The 24490-nt window shown below is 47.8% G+C and overlaps 1 protein-coding gene across 1 annotated transcript in view; it reads left to right on the top strand.

Moving 5' to 3' along the window:
• Window positions 1-20648, top strand: part of LOC119456374 (protein Skeletor, isoforms B/C-like) — a 116774-nt gene extending 96126 nt beyond the window's left edge. The window contains exon 9 of the mRNA XM_037718094.2: window positions 20438-20648. The gene's annotated coding sequence lies outside the window, so the exon portion shown is untranslated. The remainder of the gene's footprint in view (window positions 1-20437) is intronic.
• Window positions 20649-24490: the final 3842 nt, after the last annotated feature.

Genomic DNA, 24490 nt, shown 5'->3' on the forward strand with positions numbered 1-24490 from the left:
GTCTTTCATATTTAGTTCTAGCCTGTAATGGGGGTAGGTCTGCCTGTACGCATAGTTGAGAAGGGGAGTCCGTCCGCCGATATTTATTGAAAATGAATCTGACTGCCAGACGCTGTATTCTTTCGATTTTTGATATATTTATAGCAGTGTAAGGGTCCCAAACAACCTTTGCATATTCAATTATAGGTCTAATTAATGTTTTATAAGCTAGAAGTTTTGTTTCTTGAGTTGCAAATGGCAAGTGACGCCTCAGGCACCAGAGAGACTTGTTGGCCTTGGCACAAACATAATCTATATGCTGGTTCCAGCGAAGATCACTTGTGAAAATCATGCCAAGATACTTAAGCAGCTGAACTCTTATAAGTTCATGATTATTAATAAAGTAAGAGTAGTTTAAGTAATTTAACTTTCTAGAGACTGTCATAACTACAGTTTTCAGCGGGTTTAGCACCATTTGCCATTCATCACTACATTTCTTTATCTTCTGTAAATTTGCGTGCAATTTATCCTGGTCACCTACTGTTTCAATTTTATTGTATATAATGCAATCATCTGCAAAGAGCCTGATGGAAACGTCTATTTCATTCGGGAGGTCATTTATAAATAACAGGAATAAAAGTGGGCCCAAAACACTGCCTTGGGGAACTCCCGACTTAACACATGAAATCTCAGACCTTATACCACTAATTTCGACATATTGCTCGCGAGAAAGAAAATAGGATGAGAACCATTGTGTTATAGAAGCATTTTTGAACATAACATCAATTTTTCCTAGCAGTTTACGGTGAGACACTTTATCAAATGCCTTCGAAAAGTCCATGAAGATCATATCCGTCTGTCCCCGTGAGTTAATAGTTTCTGAAAGATCATGGGCTAATTCGATGAGCTGAGATGTTGTGGATAGGCCTTTACGGAAGCCATGTTGGTGGATAGATAACAAGTTATATTCATTAATATAATTTAACAGATGTTTCGAAATAATATGTTCCAGCATTTTTGAACAGGTACTAGTAATTGATTATGGGCGATAATTTGATAAATTGTCAGCAGTGCCGGTTTTGAGGACAGGAATCACTTTAGCTTGCTTCCACGCCTTTGGTAAAAAACCACTATGAAGTGAAGACCAAAAAATTAATGCAAGATATTTAGAATTCCATTCAGCGTATCGATAAAGAAACTCGTTTGGGATGCCATCGGGTCCAGGGCTTTTCTTTATGTTCAAATTAAGCAAGAGGTTGAGCACACCTTGTTAAGAAATTTCAACGTCAGCAATAGGCGGCCTGTCAGATGGAAATTCGATACTCGGCATAATACCGTTATCTTCTGTGAACACAGATGCAAAATATTCATTGAAACTCTCAGAAGAAGGATGCTCCTTATATTGAGTCGTTGAGCGAACATTCGATGATGGATTAATATATCTCCAAAATTTACCCGGTGCTTCTTTTATAAATTTTGGGATTGTAATGCCAAAGAACCTTTGCTTGGATTCTTTCAGAAGTTTTTTAAGATTCCCTCCAAGATATCGAATGGTGGATGGAGTCTGAGTGCTAGGATTCTTTTTATAATTCTTACGTTTTCGTTTTAATTGTCTCTTTAAGTGTATTATTTCTCTAGTTATCCGAGGGCTTCTATTGCTAGTTTTCTTTATACGCTTAGGTATATACAACTTTATAGAAGACATGACTAAATTAGCAAAGTACTCCCAGAGACAATCAGGACTCTGATTATGCATATAAAGATCAGAGAATCTCTCATAAGAGTCCTCTAGCAGTTCTAGAACCCCAACATCATCAGCTCTAGCAAAGCTTAACACAACATTTTTTGGGGGATGGTTGACAGTGTTAGCAGAAAGGCTCAAAGACAGCACTACAAGTTTATGGTCAGAGATACCATCACTAGTCTCACAGTCGATTAGGAAAGGCAACAGGTGATTAGACACGAAAACAAGGTCAAGGATAGACGAAGAACGGGCACTGATTCTAGTATAATCGGTCACTACCTGGTTTAAACCAAAACAAAAAACAAGTTCAAGAAGCTCATTGCAATTCGAAATTTCTGTATCACCAGGAGAATAAGCATTCCAGTTAATTCCAGGAATGTTGAAATCCCCCAAGATTATAATATTATCTCCCTGTTTCATATTGCACTCCATAAAGTGCCGCAGACAAGAAAGAACCGGGACTGGTGAATTTGGTGGCCTGTATATACCGCCTATGTGGACGGAACGATTCTTAAAAGTTATCTTAATCCAAACTGCCTCAATATCAGCGGGGACAGGAAGTATAATAAAGTCAATGTTATCGCGAATCATTAACGCAACTCCCCCACCTCTACCATCCCGGTCCTTCCTTACCATTACATAAGACTTGGGAGTTACCTCACTATCTAATATATCTTTATGAAGCCATGTCTCAGTAATCACTATAATATCCGGATCATGTTCTAAAATTATAGCTTCGATATCCTCGACCTTATTTAGTATGCTTCTTGCATTCACGTTCAATATCCCGAAGGAATCGTTTTTCAAAATTCGAGCGGGGTCATCCCGAGGGCGTGCTTGACATTCATAGCGCTCTTTCGTGATTTCATTCCACGCATAAAGGACATAATTGACTTTGATTTTGTCATATAGAAGTTTAACCTTTGCTCCCTTAGACCTTTCCTCCTGCGTAGAAACCCATAGACATTTCCGTACCTCAACAATACTTTTCGAATAATCCTCACTGATGCTTATATTCGTACCCTTAAGCATAGAGCAATGATGCAAAATTTTAGATTTGTCTCTGAAATCAGCCACCCTCAGGATGATAGGTCGGTCTCTACCTTCAATCTTTTTACCTAGGCGATGGATTCTTTCAATTGAATTTATTTTCAGCTTCAAAATGCCGCTAAACACATCACCGTTCACCTTTTATTGCGATAGCAATTATATGGACACTCAAAAGCAGATTTCTGCCGTCGGCGTCGCCGTCGCCGTGAGGTTCCGTATGACGTCAATGGAGATGAAATCGGCGCCGCGCGCCGAACGCTGTATGTGCGAGTGAAAGAGCGCGAGGGGCGCGCGCTTTTACGGGGAATGAACGCACGGCGGAGAACAAACGCGCGTTCTGCGCCGTGCTCCCTTAAGGGCTGCAGAAGTAGGCGTCTCTTTCCTCCTTTACAATCACCATATATGTAGAGCAAACGCGCCTTCTTCCGACGCGCGAGACGCCGTGGGGGAGGGGGGGAGGAGGAAAGGGAGGCGACGTTTAGCTGTGGCACAAAATGCCTATTTATATAAAACGTTGTGAGGCGAGAAGGTGGTAAAGACTTCCGACGCTGCTCGACAAGTGTCCCGTTCTGATCTCGTCGAAAACCTCCGAGCCGCCCCCAGAGGCTCCGGCAACAGTCACCAACGCCGCGCGCGTTTTGTGCGAACGCAGGCAAAACGCCGACGGCGTCGACAACAGTTCTGCGTGTTGCCGGTGCTGCTGCATGTCCAAGTTTGTACAGCTGATAAAACTACTATCCTTACTCCGTATAGCTCTCTACAAATTTGCTATCGCAATTGATGCTTCGCCTTTCGGGTGAAACTGCGACTTTTTCAATAAAACATCATCAGTTTCCCGTCCATCTTCTCCAATTCCTCTTATTATCAAGTTATTTCGCCTGGACCTGTTTTCAAGTTCATCAACCTTTCGGCTGAGAACATCTAAATTCCGGTCATGTTCATGCAGACAGGCCTCAACTTTAGATAGTCTTCCTATTAACAACATCGAATTCCTTCAATCTTTCTTCTATGGAAGAAAGCCTCGTATTCATTTGAACCAACTTTGCTTCCGAAGAGGCCTGTTTTTCCTGAATTTCAGAAAGTTTGCCCAGGATCACTTTCTGCGTTTCAAGAAGTTCCTTGATCATTTCCGTGTTAGTAGGCCCAGGATTTTTTTCAACATCCCCAGATAACGACAACAACATCCCTGCCAGAGAGAAAGATTCGCCGATACAACTCACAATAGTATGTGGACACGGCAGCACGACCAGACAAAGGTAATCGCTACGAAAAACATATGTCTTATCACTAACCTGCATGTACAAAGGTACGTGAGCCAACATTGTCACGGCCGTGCCGCCAAGTCCACTGAAGTCCGTCGCTGCCGCAGCTTCTTTTATGCCCAAGAATCCGGCATGCCGATATCTTCTTAGTGACGTCAGGGTGCCCGAAGTAGGTGCGCGGTAGTGTCCACGTGCAGATTCAACCATGGCTTGCCAGAAACGGTGCTTGCATTGTGACGAAAGCCTTGATCGACGACGGACAAAGCCGAGATCAGCGGCGCTTTCGTGGAACGGTGCACTCCATCCGCCCGTCCAACAGATCCGCCACCGATGAAGCAGCACCCGAGCACAATCTGCATGTACAAAGGTACGTGAGCCAACATTGTCACGGCCGTGCCGACAAGTCCACTACATGCGGGCGTATTCGTGGTTACAGATTCCTTTCTTTTGTAACACGAAAATGCTCCAGGATGTTTTGGCAAGCGAGGATTGACAAAACAGAAGGTGTTGGGGGGAAAACACTTTCTTGGACAGGAATCGCAAAATCTGTGCATGCGCGCAGCGACGGAACATTGGGGCATTGTCACGTGGTGCGGAGTGCTTGCTGCTATATAATATCAGGCCTTTAAGAGCATGTCCTGCGTACAGTTCATTAGAAACAGAATGGAGAGTATGCGACAACTATGTTTTTAGTTGCACACAGGGTAGTAACTTGTTCATTGACGGAACACGTTTTAAAACAAATCGCGGAAGACGTGTACAACTTCCTCATTGCTAATGAGAACTTGAACACCGCATCAGACCTGATACGGCACTGCCGTAGATTCGAGGCGCTGAAGACTCGCCGAATTACACCGAAGTTGGGACGGCTGGCTAACGTAACGACCGTAACAAGTGTTGACACGAGACCCCCGCACCCAGCCTTGTCGTCCTCCATCCGCCAGATTGTCCGCGAGGAGCTCCAGCGCCATGACGAACAGGCACGTTTTGCGGCGCCACGTTGCAGCTCCTCCGTTTTCCGAGACACTCTTTGGGAACCCCCTACTTGGAACCAGTCGGTGAACGTCGTGGGTCTTAACGGCTCCAAAGATGAACCGCATTACGATACAACCGAACCACCACGCAATGATTCGCCCCCTCACCGTTTTCATCTACGCGCACTCAACTTTCATCAACGAAGACTAACCGCTACCTACGACTTTCAAGGGGAAGAGCCTCGTTACCCTCAACATATGTCTTCGGCAGAATACTTCAATCCGCCTCCTGAAGTTCGCCATTTTCCAGTGTGTTACATCTGCGGCATGCCTGGCCACATAGCTAGGTACTGTAGCCGACGCCGAGCATCGAACTAGGGACCGTCAGCGCTGACTATGCAGTCTAGTGGTCGTACATTACGCACTCAGTGAGAGGAGACTCCACTTCAGGAAGCCACTTCCGAGAGGACCGACGCACCGCCCAGGAGACCTACTTTGGAGAAGAAAAAACCCGGAACCGTTACTGCTGCCCTGCCTCCGACCGTACTCTGACGCCACCACCAGCCTTCCGAGCCTCCCGATCACCATCCCCGCGGCCGCGATTTCACGTCACCATCGCCTCGGCGCCGTTTCGTGTCGCCCCCACCGGGAAAAACTAGCCAGCGCGGCCGATGGAGGTGAGGTCGCTGGAAAATGTGTGCCTCCAACTATTTTCATGCTTAAGAATAAGGTTCATGTACTTATTGATGGGGTCTCGCCGTCTCTACAATGGCTTTAGTCGGCACGAGAGTAACTGTCTCTGTCATGAGTGTGGGGTTCCTTCTGGGATGCAAGGTTATGTTTCGTTGGCACCAGTTGTCACGGTGTAGATCATTTCACCGTACTAGGTTCTTTAAGGTGGTAAATACGGACCGATTTAGGAAATCAAATACGAAGCATATGCTCTTTGTCGCACACACACAAACAATGCTTTATATAAATTCGACGACATAACTGCCAACAAACAATAATATGGATCACTTCTAAGTATGGAGTCTCTCAACAGTCTACAAACTACAGAATTAAGTCATTGAAGTTCACGTCACCTTACGATTTGGTGTGGGGCGTTGGAGAAGATCACGGCCGGAATGGTGCAAGCGTCAAGAGGGCTGCTGCTGAGGTACCCAGCTGGAGCCGGGCGGCGAGACGACGTGTCACAACGGAGCAGGAACGTGGGCCAGGAGGGCAGTCGAGGATCATCAAGACTGTAGTGTGTGCTCAGCTGGACGCCTCGTAGACGTACACCAGCTACAGTGGTTGAGCTCACGAGCACCAGGCATAAGTAGAAGTCCGGACGAATCGTCCGACAGGCTGCTTCTTCCGCCACTGCTGCCTCCTTCTCCGCTTCCTCCTCCCTCCTTCTCCGCTTTCTCCTTCGCCTGTCCAGCGTTCCACGCTCGCGCCACGAGGTTCTCTGAAGATTATTCTTTTTCTCTCACGTTTTCTTGGTGCCAATGCGTGGTCATGCTCGCGCCTTCGTCGTTGTCGTCTTCGCCTTCGTTGCAACGCAGCAGGTGCGCCTCATGACACCAGTGCACAAGTTTGCGTGGAGTAAGTGGTGAATCATTATACCCGGTTGGCGTGTGTAATGTAGATGTGTCTTTGGGTGGTAGAGTTCTATGGCGATAGCAATTATATGGACACTCAAAGCGCATTTCTGCCGTCGGCATCGTCGTCGCCGTGAGATTCCGTATGAAGTCCAACGGCGATGAAGTCGTCGCCGCGCGCCGTATGCTGTATGTGCGAGTGAAAGCGCGCGTCCCTCGCGCGCTTTCACGGGAGCGAACGCACGGCGGAGAGCAAACGCGCGTTCTGCGCCGTGCTCCCTGAAGGGCTGCAGAATTAAGCGTCTCTTTCCTCCTTTACAATCACCATATATATAGAGCAAACGCGACTTCTTCCGTCGCGCAAAAGGCCGTGGGGGGACGGGGGGGGGGGAGGCGACGAAGCTGCGGCACCAAATGCGTATTTATATAAAAACGTTGGGAGGAGAGAAGGGGGTAAAGACTTCCGACGCTGCTCGATGAGTGTTCTGTTCTGATCTCGTCGAAAACCTCTGAGCCGCCCCCAGAAGCACCGGCAACAGTCAACAACGCCGCGCCCGTTCGATACAAACGCGGGCAAAACGCCGACGGCGTCGACAACAGTTCTGCGCGTTACTGGTGCTGCTGCTTGTGCAAGTTTATGCAGCTGATAAAACTACTATCCTTACTCCGTATCGCTCTCTACTAATTTGCTATCGCAATTGATGCTTCGCCTTTCGGGTGAAACTGCGACATTTCTTTAATGCCGAGTTTAGTGTTCTTCCTCGCTCCTCGCATGACGTGATTCTGGGGATTGACTTTTTGCAATTGTGTGGTGCGAATGTTGACTGCCGGACGGGAGAACTCGGTGTCGGCAGCAGTGTTTCGCCTGTGCTCTTTGAAGGTGCAGCTTGCCCGGAGAGTGTGTTTTGCGTGTCTGGTGATAGTTGTGCCCGCCCTATCCGCGATGCGTTTTCCGTCGCCTGTTCATCTCCGACTCGTATCTCGTTGGATGCTGCAGTGGAACCTGTACATCGGAACTGCCTTAAGAAAAAAGTGTCGGTTCCGCACTGCGTGGTCTCAGTGACCAATGGATGCGCGGGCCTGTGGGCGCTAAACTGTTCCACTGAAGCGGAAATGCTACCTCGAAGCCTAAAGCTTGCCACGTTTCAGGAAGACTCGACCATACCGGTGGCAGTACTTACAGAGTGTTGTAATCGCATGAAACGTGCTTGTGCTGATTATCTGTCCCTTTTCCGTTCAGTGCGCAGACTATGCACGCGCATCCTTTGTTAGCGCTGTTGCCTTTAAAAGCACGGCGACCAAGCTGTGTTGTGTCATGTGTTGTACTGCCGTCAACTGGATTAAACGTATTTTCGACATCTGCGTCTTCCTTCATAATACAGAGCAACCAGATGGAGGAGCAACCAGATATTTTCCATGATTGATAAATCGCTCAGTGATCATAAGCGTCGAGTGTTGGTGGCCCTACTTACGAAACACACCTCGGTATTCGACTTTGCGCAGCACGACGGCCCGCCATCGATTCCTGCGTCCAGAACTCGTCACCGCATCAACACAGGAGCCGCCCAGCCAATCCGACAAACACCCTATCGTGTGTCCCCGTCAAAACGCAAGATAATCAGCGATCAAGTCCAAGAAATTCTATGCAAAGGCGTCATTCGAGAATCATCTAGTCCTTGGGCAGCCCCCGTGATATTGGTGAAGAAGAAAGACGGTACGTGGCGGTTCTGCGTTGATGATCGTCGCAAAATGAATGAAATTATGGGGTTTTACGTGCCAAAACCACGATCTGATTATGAGGCACGCCGTAGTGGGGGACTCCGGAAATTTGGACCACCTGGGGTTCTTTAACGTGCACCTAAATCTAAGTACACGGGTGTTTTCGCATTTCGCCCCCATCGAAATGCGGCCGCCGTGGCCGGGATTCGATCCCGCGACCTCGTGCTCAGCAGCCCAACACCATAGCCACTGAGCAACCACGGCGGGTGATCATCGTCGCCTAAACGCCGTTACTAACACGGATGTATATCCGCTCCCACAAATTCACGACGCCATCGACTGCCTCTTTGCGACATCTTTACTTTTCCTCTGTTGATTTATGGTCAGGCTACTGGCAAATTCCTATGCACAAGGACGACAGAGAAAAGACAGCATTTGTAACGGCCGACGGGCTATTTGAGTTTAACGTGATGCCTTTCGGGTTGTGTAACGCGTCCGCAACGTTCGAAAGGTTCATGGACACGATATTACGCGGCTTGAAATGGGAAGTTCGCATGTTTGAACTTGGTATTAAACTGCTTGGGAAAAGCGGGTCTCGTGCTCAATTAAAAAAATGCCGTTTTGGGGAACGACAAACTCTTGTGCTAGGACATCTGGTTGCTAAAGAAGGCATACGACCAAAACCACAAAAGACTGCGGCTGTAGAAGCATTTAAGGTACCTGACTCTGTCAAGCAGTTAAGAAGTTTCTTGGGTTTGTGCTCCTACTTTCGCCGATTCATTCCCAGGTTTGCTGACATGCATCGCCTTACATGCCTTCTCCAAAAAGGCGTTCCCTTTGAGTGTACTGCAGATTGTGACTCATCGTTTCGCCAGCTGAAGTTCCTTTTGACGTCCCAGCCAATTCTTCGGCAATTCGATCCTTCATCACTGTCACATGTAAGAGGCCGCCCGTGGCGAGAAAAGACGACGACGAAGTTCGCGGAGTGTTCCGAACGGCGCGAGCGCTCGAGGCACGCGAACCGAGGAGTAATACGCGAGGGACAATAATCGAAGCAGGATTATCGACGTGGCTCTTGAGCTGGAAGGTCGCCTCGTCAGGCATGCTCTGATGACGGGAGAGCCGAGGACCCGGCCACGAAGTCGTGAGACTGGCAAGGCCCAGGTGTAGCTGTAGTCCTCGGAGACGTCCGGACGAAGCTCCTGGGACCGGCCACTGCTGCTCACGGTGGTTCCGGTCTTCTTCTCCAGAATCCCTCTTCCTCGGCCAAGCCCGTTCAACCGATAATCACCGTGCCATCGGGCCGCCACGCAGATCGTCGGAGGGCGAGAAACACTTCATTAGGCAAGTGACACGACAGCGGCGGCTACCGGAGCTCCAGCCACGTACTCGGCCAGGTCAACGGAACCGCGAGTCGTCACTGACCACGGCGTCCTGTATACGTGACCACGGCGCCCTGTATAAGAAGAGCTACTCGACCACCGGGGCGCGCTACCTTTTAGTTGTCCCCAAGAGCCTTCGCACCCAAGTCGTATACGCCATGCACAATGAACCAACTTCCGGTCATCTTGGTTCCACACAAACGCTCTACCGGGCTCAAGAACGCTTTTACTGGCCTAAGATGCGGAACGATATCGAACGGTACGTCGCCAGCTGCTATCAATGTCAGCGTTACAAGCGTCCTCCACAAGCGCCACGCGGCCTATTTCAACCAGTCCCCCCTTCTAGCGTCCCCTTTGAGCAAGTTGGTATAGATCTTCTGGGCCCTTTCCCGCGATCCTCGAAGGGCAATCGTTGGGTTATCGTTTGCGTAGATCACCTTACCCGTTATTGTGAGACCGCCGCGTTGCCATCGGCCACAGCTACAGATGTTTCTATCTTCTTGCTGGCTCACGTTATAATTCGACATGAACCTCCTCGCATAGTAGTCAGCGATCGTGGGCGAGAATTTACCGCCCACGTAGTTGACGAAACCCTTCGTCTGTGTTCATGTAGCTTCCGCCATTCTACGCTATACCATCCGCAAACTAATGGTCTGGTCGAGCTCACAAACAGAACGATTGCCAACTTGTTGTCCATGTACGTCGATTCGGCACACAAGAATTTGGACAGTCTTGCCTTTCATTACATATACCTTCAACACCGCGAGACGCGAGACTACTGGTTACTCGCAATTTTTCCTTCTTTATGCTCGTCCGCCGCGCTACACCCTCGACACCATGAGCGCGATCTTGTACGCGTTCCAAAATGGAACGGAGGCGTTCCGTTCCATCGAGCCGCACACGATTGGTCAATTTCAACCGCGACGTTTAAATTGACCAATCGTGTGCGGCTCGATGGAACGGAACGCCTCCGTTCCATTTTGGAACGCGTACAAGATCGCGCCCCATATTTCCATACTTCGCTCATGACAACGAATCAATTGATGAGATCCTCTGTCGAGCAGAAGAAGCGCGACGCCTCGCTAGGCTACGCACCCTGGCATCGCAGGACCAGTTCAAGATACGCTATATATGACGGGCGTCACCGACACGTTGACTTCGATCCTGGTGACCTTGTGTGGCTCTGGACGCCGTTGCGAAAGCGTGGCTTGCGCCAGAAGTTTCTTGCTCACTAAGTCGGTCCCTACATTACTCTGGAACGCCTCAGCGAAGTGAACTATCGCGGTGCGCGTGTCACGAGCAGTGGACGGCACTCGGCCATGGCTGAAGTGACACACGTCGCGCGTCTGAGTCGTTACAATCAACGAGATGACTGATTCGTCCGGCGGGCTTCATCTGCCAGCGGGGAAATGTCACGAGATCTTGCGATGAAGCACGGATGCCGCGCAGATAACCAGGTGGAAGAAAGGTGGACGAGGAGAACGCCGTTCGCCAGGCTACCTCGGGACCATTGGCGCTAGGGTTGCACAACACCCTCAGCGAACTCAGAGAAGCCCTTCACGTCTAACAACAACAGTGACTTGCACGGACTCACATGGGCCGGCAGGTCCTACGAACCTTGGGCTTCAAAGCCACAAGACTACGAACCCAAGAACCTGCCCGATACCTCGTAACATCCAGGGCATGTATCACATTGCCCCAATCCCACGCAACATGGACCCTAACCTAGAGCACTGCATGGGCTCGGGCTTACCCGAAAGCCCGGGCCCGGCGTGTTCTTTTTGGCCCGGGCCCGGGCCGGGCTCGGGCTTTCTGCGAGTTATTCTCGGGCTTCTCAACTCTGAAAAACATGTATTTTTCGGTCTCGGGCCGGGTTCGGGCCGGTTTCGAGCCGGGCTCGGGCCGGGCTTGGGCTTAAGGTAAAGGGGTGGCGGGCCGGGCCGGGCCGGGCGGGTAACGTAGATTATTTCCGGGCCCGGGCCGGGCCCGGGTCTCGCCATAAAAGTTTTGATCAGGCTCGGGCGGGCCGCCCAATGTAAAAACGGGCCCGAGCCGGGCGCGGGCCGCAAAAATCGGCCCGTGCAGTGCTCTACCCTAACCTACACTCCGGCAGGAGGAGAGCAAGGTCCCAGTACATAGAGAAAACATTCAGGTTCCATACCACGGCCTGGTTTATGGACGTCGCCATGTACGGGACAAATAATAAGGGCGCAGTCACTGTGGTCTGTGACCGCCGAGGCCGCGTTACCTCCGGAGAATCGACCCGCCCCTGCGCGATCCCGGAAGCCGAAGAGCTGGCCATCAGGTTAGCCATGCGCGAAGGCCAACACGCAAACAAACGACTGACGATCCTCACAGATTCCCAGCACACCTGCCGCAACTTCCTACAGGGAAGAATCGCAAGACCTGCTGCACAAGTCCTAGCCCAAATACCAAAGGAGGACACTGACGACATCACCACCCTAACCATCATCTGGATACCGGGCCACGCTGGCATCACGGGTAACCTGTATGCCGACAGAGCAGCTCGAGAATTTGTACATAACCGAGCACTCATCACGCCGACTGCTGGTGAAACTCACCCAGTTGACCCCGAGTATTCAGCCATCCTGAACTACCACAGAGGGAGTCGCTTTGCAATATCCCCCACCCCATCGAAAGCTAAAGACGGAGGATGCCGTTGCCTGGCGTAGGCTCCAGACAGGCACTTACACGAACCTACACATATTAGATCGCATACACCCCACAGCCTACAGGGACGAATGCCCTTGGTGCGGGGCCACACCAACCCTATACCACATTACGTGGGAGTGCACGCTACACAACATAGAACACCACGACACGAACACCACGAGGGAGCAATGGGAGGCACTGCTGTCCAGCTCGGCCCTCGACGACCAGCTCAAGCTGATCTAGAGAGCAGACAAGATGGCAAGAGCCAGCGAAGCCCGGTATCCAGTTATGAGGCCCCGTGCCCCGACCATTATCGATGCCCCTTCGGGGCAACACAAAACTCTGATTATTTTCTAGTAAAGTTTATCTATCTACCTATCGGGACCATTCTCTATTAAAGGAAATCGTCGTAGGCTTTTTTTTAGAATTTTTTAAAATATCGCTAATTTAACATTAGGCCTAAACTTTAGCGCTTCTCGTGAACTTCTGTTGCCACCTAGAGCAAAGATATTTGCCTCAAATTTCAACAACATTTGTCGCAGTAGGCTGACAAAAATTGAAAACCATGCGGTTGACATATACGAGTTAAAAAATTCTCGTCTTTGAGTAATATTACAATGTTCCGTTCTCGTGATTTTTTTCTCCACATCAAAGCGGTCCTACTCTGTAATATTTTATTAGAATCAATGTTATTGACCCGTACTCTATCACTAAATATTTTTACATTCATAGCCACCACGCTTTTTGTTTGGAAGCTTACCAAAATGCTGATTCAGCAAAATTCGCAAAAAGCGCTTGTGACTGACCGGGCGCTTCATATTTTTTTTTCATAAGGGCACATTTTTGTTCTGCTTCATTAATATTGATTTCGTATTTCTTGGCAATCAGGTAGAAAAACATTTCTTGATCAAAACTAAAAATATTCACCGGACATGCCCGGCCGAACTTATCTGAACACACCCAGGAGACCACTGCGTGGCTTCGTTTTACGCTCAGGCTGAAGAACTTGCGCTTTAATAGCGAAGCTGTTTAAGCCAGCCGTAATTTGTGGTGCGTATCAAGAAACTACCAAGAAAGAAAATGAACTATCTTGCCGAGGCGGGATTCGAACCCACGTACCCTTGGTCCCAAAGCGAACGTCGTAACCTCTAGGCTATACATCCTTTTCTTTCTTTATTGCCGGAACTTTCGCGTGGCAAACACCAATTGCATCAATTTATGACAAAGAAAGCAATACATAATTATGCATATACACATATTTTCAATCTTTCATGCATACATGTTGTGCGGTCAGTCACATTTTGGCTGGCACTGTCATGTCATGTTTAAAATTATTTTAATGTTGCGAGGTGCTCAATCCTCGTCAGCCAATCCGGGGGGCATTCTTGATCTTTAAGTACGTCGATGAATTTGGGAACACCCTCCTGGAAAAGTAGTCGTGCAGGTCTTCGGTCAGGCTCACAAAAAAAAAAAAAAAAAAAAAAACCCTGCCATTCGAGCCCGCCACACACAGTGGCGGCCCATTAGCATAATGAGGTCCAAAGGCCAGTGCGTCCTCATTTTCTATAGTTAAAAATCTAATACCTAATGGATTTAAGGGCAATGCTTTCTTTAGTGTTCTAGCTTCGAAGAACGTCCCAAAAATAAACCCCTTCCCAACAATGCGAAGCAGCCACGCTTGCAGAACATGCATTTATGCGAACCATACGATTGCGTTCAAGCGTCGTCGTCTGCAGCTGGCGCGTTCGTACGCTCGTGCTCTGCGAGATGAAGAGGTTTAGCGTGCTATGAGAGCGAGAAAGAGAGAGAGACGCATTCACGGAGCTGGTCTGCTGGAACGCGGTGTCGGTGTTGCAAGCTGCGCTATGCAACGCGCAGTGACGGCCGTAAGTCCGGGACGTGCGAAAAGAAATTATCATTCGTTTTGCCGCAGAAAACTGCTCCAAGTATTCGCACCTGTGAAGCGACGCGGCTGCCAAGCGACAGGCCGAAATAATTCCTTGCTGAATGCCTAAAATAAGTTTGGAAAGTGACAAGCATGCAATGGCGATCTTGATGCGTGGGTGCGAAAAAAGCACATTGCGGTACGTTTGCTGATGGTGCATGGCTTGCCTCGCTGTGCTCTTTCAGGTCGTCTATAGTTGAGACGAATCCATTTTCTCAGGCAATTTTCACAAAAAAAAAATACAACGACTCAATAGAGTATGTGTGCCGATAAATTTAGGTGGTCTTCGGTAAGCGTAATGTGAAATGCATATTTCCAGACTGGAGAGCAATTAAGACGAATCTTTAGCTGGGGCCCTCCTATCTAAATACCTGGGAAAGGAGAAACCGTTTTTTTTTTGGCAACGACTGCACCCAAATTGATGAGGTTTGTTGCATTTAAAAGAAAAAAAAAGTTGAAATCTAGTGAATGCTGGCTGCGAATTTTTTATTTAGGTTGTCGATATTATAATAAAAATTTACAAAAATTGGAAATTTTCAGAAAACTTAACTATCAAGTTTGCAACTCTGTAACTCAGCAATGTAAAATGATATCATAACTCTGTACATTGCACCTAATAGTACATCTAAGGCGGACAAAATTGATATGCTATAGATGGCTCTAAAATAGGCCACTAATTTGTGAGTAGCACTTTTGCAAAACCCTTATAAACAGTGTAACAAATTAACATAAGATATAACTTGACATATCGTATTTCTCCGCTTTGGATGCTCTAATAAATGCAGTTTACAGAACTGCGATATCTGTTCTAGGTGCAGAGCTACGAATTTGTTAACTTCGTGCTTCTACTTTTTTCAAACTTACAAATGTTTGAATATTCCATTTAAAGCATTCATGCCCTAAATCGAAATTCTGCTTCCAACAGTCACTAGAAGTTAACGTTCTCTCTAAAATGCAATAAATTTCATTAAAATGGGCTCAGTGGTTGTCTCAGGAAAGCGTTTCTGCATTTCACATGTATTTAAATAGGCGGCATCGGAGTTGGGCCCGTGCTAAAGCTTCCTCTTAAAGGGACCCTGAAACGATTTTGACGATTTTGAACAAACGTACTGAGTCGTTAGGGTAGGTCCTTGTGATAATTAATTGGAGTGCTCCGCATAAAGCCTTGTAATTTATTATAAGGCTTTAAAATGGCACATCGCTACCGATCGCAGCGCGCCAATCGGCTGAGTTTTCTACTGGCCTTGACCAGGTGACGTGATTTGACCATATGACCTTGAATAGGGTGAGCTATCCGATTGGCTGCCCAGAGCGCGTCATTGATAATTTTTCCAACATGATGGTGAACAAATGTTGTTGCAAGTAACAGAAAGAGAATGCACAAGGACAATGTATCACTAGACTCTTGAAAGCACTTCTGGCACACAGCAAGGGTCGTCTGCTTGTGTTACAACGTGCTCCGTGTTGACGCGAGCTGCGTGGCCTGTGTTGGTCTCGATCTGTTTTTTCGCGAGCACCATGGTTCACCCTTGCGTTGTGGGCTGCAAACGTAGCGATCAGTGGCATGTCAAGCTGCGACATTGTGTCCCTCTGCAAGACAAACATGCAAGCGAAGTGGTTGCAGCGCTGGTTGTCGTTATCCGATCCGCACCAGCATCTACGTGTTAGCGACCGTCCTTTCACACTGAAGGATTACTATATACCACAATAGTAGAGTTTTATCTTGTCCGGTATTCGGGTAAACGCAGGCGGACTGGGCGTTTTACCGGAGGGGAGGAGGCGTAAACGTGACTCCAGACTCAAGTTTATCCAGAATTTCGACTTCGGAGTGGGGGGGGGGGGGGTGTTACCAGAACGCGGGGGGGAGTGGTTCAATGGGCTAGCGCACTTTTTACCATGTTGTTTTATTTAATTAAGGCTTAACGCTTTTTTCAACAAATGGGGACGGAACAGCTAATTAGCAGCAGTACAATAATTAACCTTTTAAGCAAGCATATTAAACCACATCTGACAAGGGAGTTCATCCTTGTTGGTGCATGTAGAGCTGATGTTGTTGCGCGAACAATACTGCAACGAAAGTGGAGACAGGCAGGCACGAACGAGCACTGTATAGAAGGCCGAAATGTGTGCCTAGTTTTTTGGGAATATAAATTCAGTACTATATTTAAACACCCATGGCATTCTGTCACCACGTTTGAAAATTGCAAGAAAGAAGTTTATTCTTTTTTTCTATGCAGAACAATGTGAAGCAAGTTCTTAATCTACAAGTCTTATTGAAAGAACAAAGTGCAGACGTTTTCAAAACTAAGTACAATATCACTTTGCACGAGAAAAAAAAATACCAAGCACAATATAGGCACGGAGAAGCCATATACCTTAAACAATACAATGAAAATATAACTATATATATATATATATATATATATATATATACATTTATTCGAAAAAAAAATCCGGCAGATCCCACGCCCTGTGCTGGGAATCGATGTCATGTGAAGCAGTGTGCGGGGAGGCAGTGGCGCACCGACGGGGGGGGGCGGGGGGGGGGGGTGCGGGTGTTGTAAACCAGCCCCCTCGAGCGCGTCCGGCACCACCAGTCCAACGTGTACCTTCAGTGCTCCGTTTACATTGTCATTACAATTCAGGAGGTGGCTTGAGGTCGAATTTTCCTGATTAACAAAAACGCTCTAGCACTGTCTTGTATTTATTCATTCACTCTTACAACACTTTGAGTAAAACGATGACGAAATAAGCATCGTCATCATCCTTCGTGTCATTGTTATTATAATTATGAGGCATTTTATTTCCTGTTGGATTCCTCTGGCTAAAGCAAGAAAATTGCATATTATGCAAAGTGCTTGCTTCCCCCCCCCCCCCCCCCCCCCCTTTGGCAGAGATCCTGGGTGCGCTACTGCGGGGAGTCTACCAAGTTAACGAAACGACCATGAGAGCGCCAAGACGTAGGCAGCGGTTTCATGACCAACATAATACGCATGTCGATCATGACCTATCATTGATGTTCGTCGTATGTCAATTTCGTTAACGAACGACCATGAGAGCACCAAGACATAGGGGGACAGATGGATACTCTCAAAGTGGTATATGATCGCCAAGACACGATTCGCATTGACAAAATATTTATGCGCATCTTGTCCGCTACCATCCGGTACATACAATATCCAAAGAAACTACTAGGCCAAACGTGGCTGCCACATTCACAAAATAATACGTAACAAAAAACGAAACCTGGGACTACACAATTGCACCGTGTCACCCCGCACATATCTACAATACCCGATGTGGTTTCTTGGTTCACATCATATAGGTTTGGTTTGGTTTGGTGCATATATGTATAGCACAACCCACTACGGGCGATTGGCCATGAATCGGGCGACAGTGAGAAGAAAAGGGAAGAATACTTTAATAGGATTTTCTTATTTAAGAATGAGATGGCATATTATCATAAAATTTGAAGTTAATATTTTTGTTTTCATGTAGGCTTGGGCCACAAACAGCAAATATTCATCATTTTCTTTGTCTGTTGCGTTCCTAATATTAGAGATACTCGCAGTTTCGATAGAAATTTTCATCAGCGCGTCGACATGGGCCGGCGTCACGTGACCTCTATATGTGTTAAGAGCCTGTTCATGGTGGAAAAGCTTCTTTCAACGGTAGCAATTCCTACGGGAAGAAGCAGTATCTTAATTGCAGCTGATGAAAAAGCAGGGAACATTCTTTTTCTCTCGATCTCGCACGTAAGCATGAGCAGTGCTTGCTGTGAAGCCAGCTCTTCAGGATACCGTCTGTAAGTTCTACTCATTACCCAGTCTAGTCGTTCGGAGCTTAACGATAACGAGAGCAATGTGGCACACTGTAAATTTTACGACTAAGCACAGGGGTAGTGCTCGTACTGTACGAATTGTGCATACGAGTACGTTGACTTAAAAATGGAAAAACAGAAAGACCAAACATGAATCTAGCATGTCATTCACGCGCAAACGTTTACCGCGACCTCAAGGATTCTCCGCTCCCTGTAGGTTGCAATGTAGCACTGTCGTCTGCGCGCTGAACATCAAAATTGGGCCTCAAAATTAAGGCCACGTAGCGTCCACCTCCGCAAAAAGTAAATATTTTTTAAAGCGATTGCCACAGTGCATGGGTTCAGCGTAATGTTTTTCCAGGATGAGTGCCTGTCTGAAAGAGGGGGAAGGGGGGGGGGGGTTGGTCCTTAATAACTGTTGGGGGGGGGGTGTCCAGATCCTAGTGGGGTGGTGTTGGGGGGGTGTATAAATACCTGCGTGAGTGTCCTGCATAGTGCCAGCCACCTGGTGGTGCAAAGATCAACCAGACAAACACAGATATAATATTCTAATAACAAAGTGTATTATGTACTTCGGTGCTGGTGTAAATTTTTGGCAGTGGCCTAACCGTGTTGCTGCCGAAATTTTACACCAGCAGCAAAGTGAAATACACTTGGTTACTGCAATATAAGCTGTGTTTGTCTGTCTGAGCTCTGCGCCACCAGGTGGCTGCTCCATGCAGGACGCTCACGTTTACGCCTCCGCCCCTCCGGTAAAACGCCCAGTCCGCCTGCGTTTACCCGAATACCGGACACGATAAAACTCTATAGTGTCTCGCATGTCCGGTATTAGGGTAAACGCAAGAGCAAGCTGACTGCTCATGGTTGTTTTACGGGATTGGCGGTGGCGCGAACGTGAATGGCCTGGACGGTGCAGCCACCTGGTCGCACAAAGCTCAACCAAACACAGAACTAATATAGCAGTAATCAAGTGTATTTTACTTTGCTGCTGGTGTAAATTTTCGGCAGCGGCATAATCGTGAACACGTTGTTTTTCTAGATGTTTAAAATCTTTTAAACTTGGTTACAGCAATATGAGCTATTTGTTTGGCTGGTTCAGCTCTGGGAAATGTTTATTTGGCTGCCCTCAAAATGCGGCAACAGCAGCCAGTGAGTTCGTAGATTCGAATGACGCGGATGTCCTACAGTGACCTATTTATGTGGAAGTTATCCGCTCAAGTTAGTGAACGTGACACCATAATTCGCATACTCTGATAGAGTGGGACCGTTTTTCTAAGGTGGATTCAATATTCTGTAGATGCGTAAACATTCTGATAGCGCAAACGCACTTCAGGCGACTACATGAACATGTTATCATGAGTCACGTTTAATCTGACAACACTTGCGCGACAATATGCGACACATTTCTTTTCATTTGTAATGCTCTGATAGCAATCGAGTGGTTGCAATACAGTGAACTCCTGTTAAGGGCAGTTCGAAAGGACTGTGATAATCTGTTGGTTTTATTACAAGTTGGTCTTCACAAAAGTGATCCACAGAGCCGAAAAACCTGTTATTATTGGTACGCCCAGTTGTCCACAATACGAAATAATAAACGAAACAACATTAAAACCAAAAGACAGATGTAAAAAGAGAAATTTATTGAATTTGCATGGCCAAAAGCATACTGAGATGTGCTTTATGCACTCTTGCCTAAGCTATTGAGTAATTGTTGTTTGCTGGAGCTGTTCAAATGAGTGCATTGTCTCAAAAGCCAACATTTCACCTAGCTTGTTGAAGAATTCTTCACTACCCCTTAAGTGCGTTATTGAAGAAAGTATTCATATCAGCTGTCTCATCTGTGGAGCTGGTTTTCGTCAGTCCTGTCTCCTCCTCAATTACTCTTTCGATGGTGTCGAACCTTGACGTTTCTACGTCATGGATTGTGAAGCTGATCCGAGTAGGAGTTGTACGTCATGGATTGTGAAGCTGATCCGAGTAGGAGCGCAGGTGGCGGACGCCACCTGCGCCTATAAGTGATTATTATTATAATTTTTGCAGTGGCAAAATTGAAACCGACTAAATGTTTCACATTGTTCCTCATATCCGAAAATTGAGCTCAACCGAGTTCGTCTTAACGGAAGTCCTCTGTATAGGCTAAATAAGAACACCCTTGCGATGTAAACAATCTAGCGTTTAGAATGATAATTTAGTCGAAGCCCAAGGGCAGGTGGGCGCTGCACATGAGCACTGGCACCACATACTTGGAATGTCATGACGTGAGCAGCGGTTGTAACCCACGTGTTTTGTGTTGTTCGTTCTAGGGGACCAATGACCAGCTGTTCCTGCTACCAAGACCCTTTGGTTGGCTGCTTTTGCGAAACAATAAAAAGAAAAGATGAGCATGCGGCACTTAAAGCACTCTTCCCAGATCTTCCCGACGGCCCTTGGCGGCGAAGTCTCACAAAAGACAGCAGGCATTCGCTCACCCGAATGAGAACTCGTATAAACAACGTCACACCTGCAGAGGTCGTACTTGCCATTGTTAATGAATTGGCGAATACAGGACTAACAGTGTGTTTACAATTTTCAGCAATATGTGTTAACAAGAGTCAATGCTCCTGCGATATTTGAATGTTTCACTGGCGTGGCCTCGTGTTATGTATACAGGGTGTTTCATTTTAGCTGCACCAAATCTTTAAAAATAGCCTGTGGCAGATAGCACAATTATAATCCTTGATCTAAACTACGCGATGAGGCGGCCATTACTTCCACGAGAAATCAAAACGCCTAATTGAGTAATTAGCATAATTAGGCTAATTAACTTTTTAACTTTTATGCATTGTGCTTCAATGCATAAAACAGCGTTTTCCTCAAAAAGTTAACTGGAACGCCCATACATTTCGTCGGACACGTTAAAAATCAATATCTCGAAACTGGTTCAGTCTTGAGAATTCGTTCCAAGTGGATACGCCTTGCGAACTCAGCTGCTATAATTCGTAGATTGAAAGATGTGCCGTAAAATCATTAATTAAAAAGTTAACTAGCGTAATTATGCTAATTACTCAATTAGGCGTTTTGATTTCTCGTGGAAGTAATGGCCGCCTCATCGAGTAGTTTAGATCAAGGATTATAATTGTTCTATCTGCTACTAGGCAATTTTTAAAAATTTGGTGCAGCTAAAATGAAACACCCTGTATGTGTAACCGCTTACAGCAGCCTTCAAGAAATCAATAATACCGGCGCGCAGTGAACAACGACACAGAAAGAAAACGACAGAAAAACACTTTTTTTTCCTTTGTGTCGTTGTTTACTGCGCAGTGCTATGATGTTCCAACTCGGAAGGTTTGCCATCCATTCCTAAGAATGCCTATCAAAAAGCGTAGCAAGGTATACTTAGTGGAAGATTAGAAAGTGCAAGCACGTGAAGTGACACAATTGTTATGTCTACGCACTCATGCTCGCGGAAAAAAATCCGGCGTCAACCACCTCACGACAATAATGCGATTAGCAATGACGCAGTGTCACGATACTGTCAACGCCGAAACGCGTCATGTATGAAGCGTGTATGCAGACGGGCTCCTCTCTCTAGCATCGACAATGATGATCTATTGGCATACCCTTTGAAACGGAGCGGGGACAAATCATCACCTAGCCTGCTCAAGTTACTCAGGTATTCTATCTCTTAAATGGATGACTTGCTGTGTTTGCTCAAATGGTCAAGAATATCTTCTTTAAGCTGGAAGAGGATGTCCTGTGTGGAGAGCATTTGGCACAAGCTGAACATGGTGTTCGGATAGCGATAGTTTTTCTCGAGATGTGTGGTGAGCCGCTAGGTGACCATGTGTTCAAATAGTTGCCCGGCGTCGGACGTAAGGGAGATGGGGCGGAGATTTGCAATGGAGATGGATTTGTTTGGCTTGAGTACCATGGTCACCTCCGAGTGCTTCCTGGCTGGTGATAGTTCGCCCTTAATCCAGAAGTCGTTAGAGTACCGAAGGAGAGCCGTCAACGCCCGGAGGGGGGGGGGGGAGGGTAAGCTGTGGAAGGTGTTTGTTGGTGACTCTGTCTTTGCCCGGGCTCGTATTACGTGTTAGCCTAGCGAGGGTCGCCTGTAACTATGCCTGTGTGAATGGTCGATCTAGGTCTTCGTTCGGCACTCCTTGGTACCCCTTGGGGTCGAAAGGTTGGTGGCGTTGGTTTGCGGGTTGGCTGAGTCGCGTAGCTTTGTCTGCAGTTATTGGAGTATAGCTGGTCCTAGGTGCCGCCATAGTTGTGGATAAGTCGGTAATTTGTATGTCTTTGTTCGGTTTCGGTGTGGGCGTTTTCTTTGTGCTGAAGGTCCTTTTTGAAGTTTGTCGCAGAAGGACCGCCAGTTCTGGCTCGCTAGCTGTTCAGCCTACTCATGTGCCTGCGTGGTTAATATGGTCATTCGGGCCTTGAGCTTGCGGTTAAGCTTTTGCCGTCGCCATCGTTTGAGGAGCGATCGCCAAGCCTCCCATAAATGGAGGAGGGGATTATCGACCGCCGGATTGTCCTCGTCTAGTTGTATCGTCATGCCGTGGTCGTCAGCCGCACCTCCGATACCACTTAGCTAAGCTTCAATATCTCCGATGGCCGAATTGTTCATTCCTGTACGCGTTCCAGTCCGTGAGTCGCGCCTCTCCTGTCTTGGGCGAGCAGTGAGCCTGTTCAACTTCGATTTGAATTATGCAGTGATCGCCTCCTAGCGTGTCCGGGAGTCAGGTCTACGTGGCTCTTCGCACGTCTCGAGTGAACGTGATATCAAGATTGGTGTCCCTCGACATGCGGTTGCCCACTCGGGTGGGTTGGCGCAGATCATTCCATAGCGTCAGGCCGTGTTGCTGTGCGGCGTCGTGAACGTGTGCCCCTTTCTTGTTGGTGTTGGGGTAGCCCCAGGCCGCGTGCGGGGCGGTAAAGTCCCCAATTACGACGAGCCGGCTGCCGTTAACACTCTTGCGAAGCTCGCAGACGAAGTGGTCGTAGTGGAGCAGCTGCTCCCACGGCGGGCTGTAGAGGTTGGCCAGGTATAGGCTCTGTTGAGTCTTGCAAGTCAGAGAGAGAGAGAGAGAGAGAGAATAAACATCTTTATTACGTAAATCAAGCTTTGAAGAGGTGTCCTCATTCGAGAATGCCTTGAGCTCGGGCCGCATCCTGGGCCCTCGCAATCAGCCGTTGCTGATCCTCGAGGTCGGAGTTGGCCAAGGCTCTCTCCCAAAGCTCGTTGGTTTGATAAATGTTCGTAGGATGTAATGGTGCCTGTCTGCAACCCCCTACTGTCTGCCTGAGGAACCCGGGTTCTGCGCAGAAACACCATTGCGGAGAGAATTGTGTAGGGGCTATGAGGTGATTTCTGGTTGGGTGGGGGAGTGTATTTACTTGTAGAGCTCAGTGGAGTCGCTCCTGCTCTCTAGGTAGTGACTTGTGTGGGGGCGCGTGTCAGGAGCTGAAGTAGAAGAAGAAAAAGAAGAAATAGAAAAAGGAAGAGGAAGAAGGCGGACGTGGCCTGGAAGGAGCGTGGTGGGAAATGGCAGAACACCGCTAGAAGAAAGGAAGAAGCCCGCTAGGAGACTGGGCGAAGAAGGCGGTGAACCAATGACGTCGAGATCGAAGAGTTGAGTAGGAGGAGGACACCAGTGGCCCTGCACCAGCCGGGCTTGATCCTCCACGCCCCGCGGCTGTGCACCGTGGTCGCCAGCAAAGGCTTGGTTCGAGGACAACGGCCTATGCTACGGGGACAACCTCACCGACGACATCGCTCGACAAGCCAGGCCGATTGTATGGAGACAACCCTCAGCAGAGAGGCCAGCATTCCACCGGGCCATGCGCAAGAAGCACATAAAATCAGACATGTAAGCGCCACATCGCACGTGACTTATTAGGACGTTTTAAGAAGGAGATATCAAACTCAGTGTAACGATTCTTGCGGTTGTATATAGGTTTGACGTGGATTTATCAGTGTGGTACATCATAAATGTGTTTTGTGTGTCTTTGTCCTGATTCATGTCTCGTGCACCGGTAACCGTGACAGTGCGTATGTTCCGCGGGTTAGCTTGTAGTGTTGTGTTATGTCTTCGCACGAGACTAGAGGGTGCATGCGCTCGATTTCGGATTCCTCGGCGTCGGCTCGGTGGGTCAAATCTCGAGCCACGTGGTTGGCGACCTCGTTGCCAGGAATGCGGTGATGAGCTGGCGCCCAGATAATCATGACTCATCTCGTTGACGGCTTTTGATTGATGATTTTGAGCGTATGAATTCAGCCGCTAGGGAAGCTGCGGCGCGCCTATTGGGAGTCGGTCACTATGACTTCAACCTCTGTTTGGGAGAGCGCGAGTGCTATGGCCGCTTCGTCGGCT

Source organism: Dermacentor silvarum, chromosome 1 (assembly GCF_013339745.2).
Source record: "Dermacentor silvarum isolate Dsil-2018 chromosome 1, BIME_Dsil_1.4, whole genome shotgun sequence".
NCBI classification, from domain to species: Eukaryota; Metazoa; Arthropoda; class Arachnida; order Ixodida; family Ixodidae; genus Dermacentor; species Dermacentor silvarum.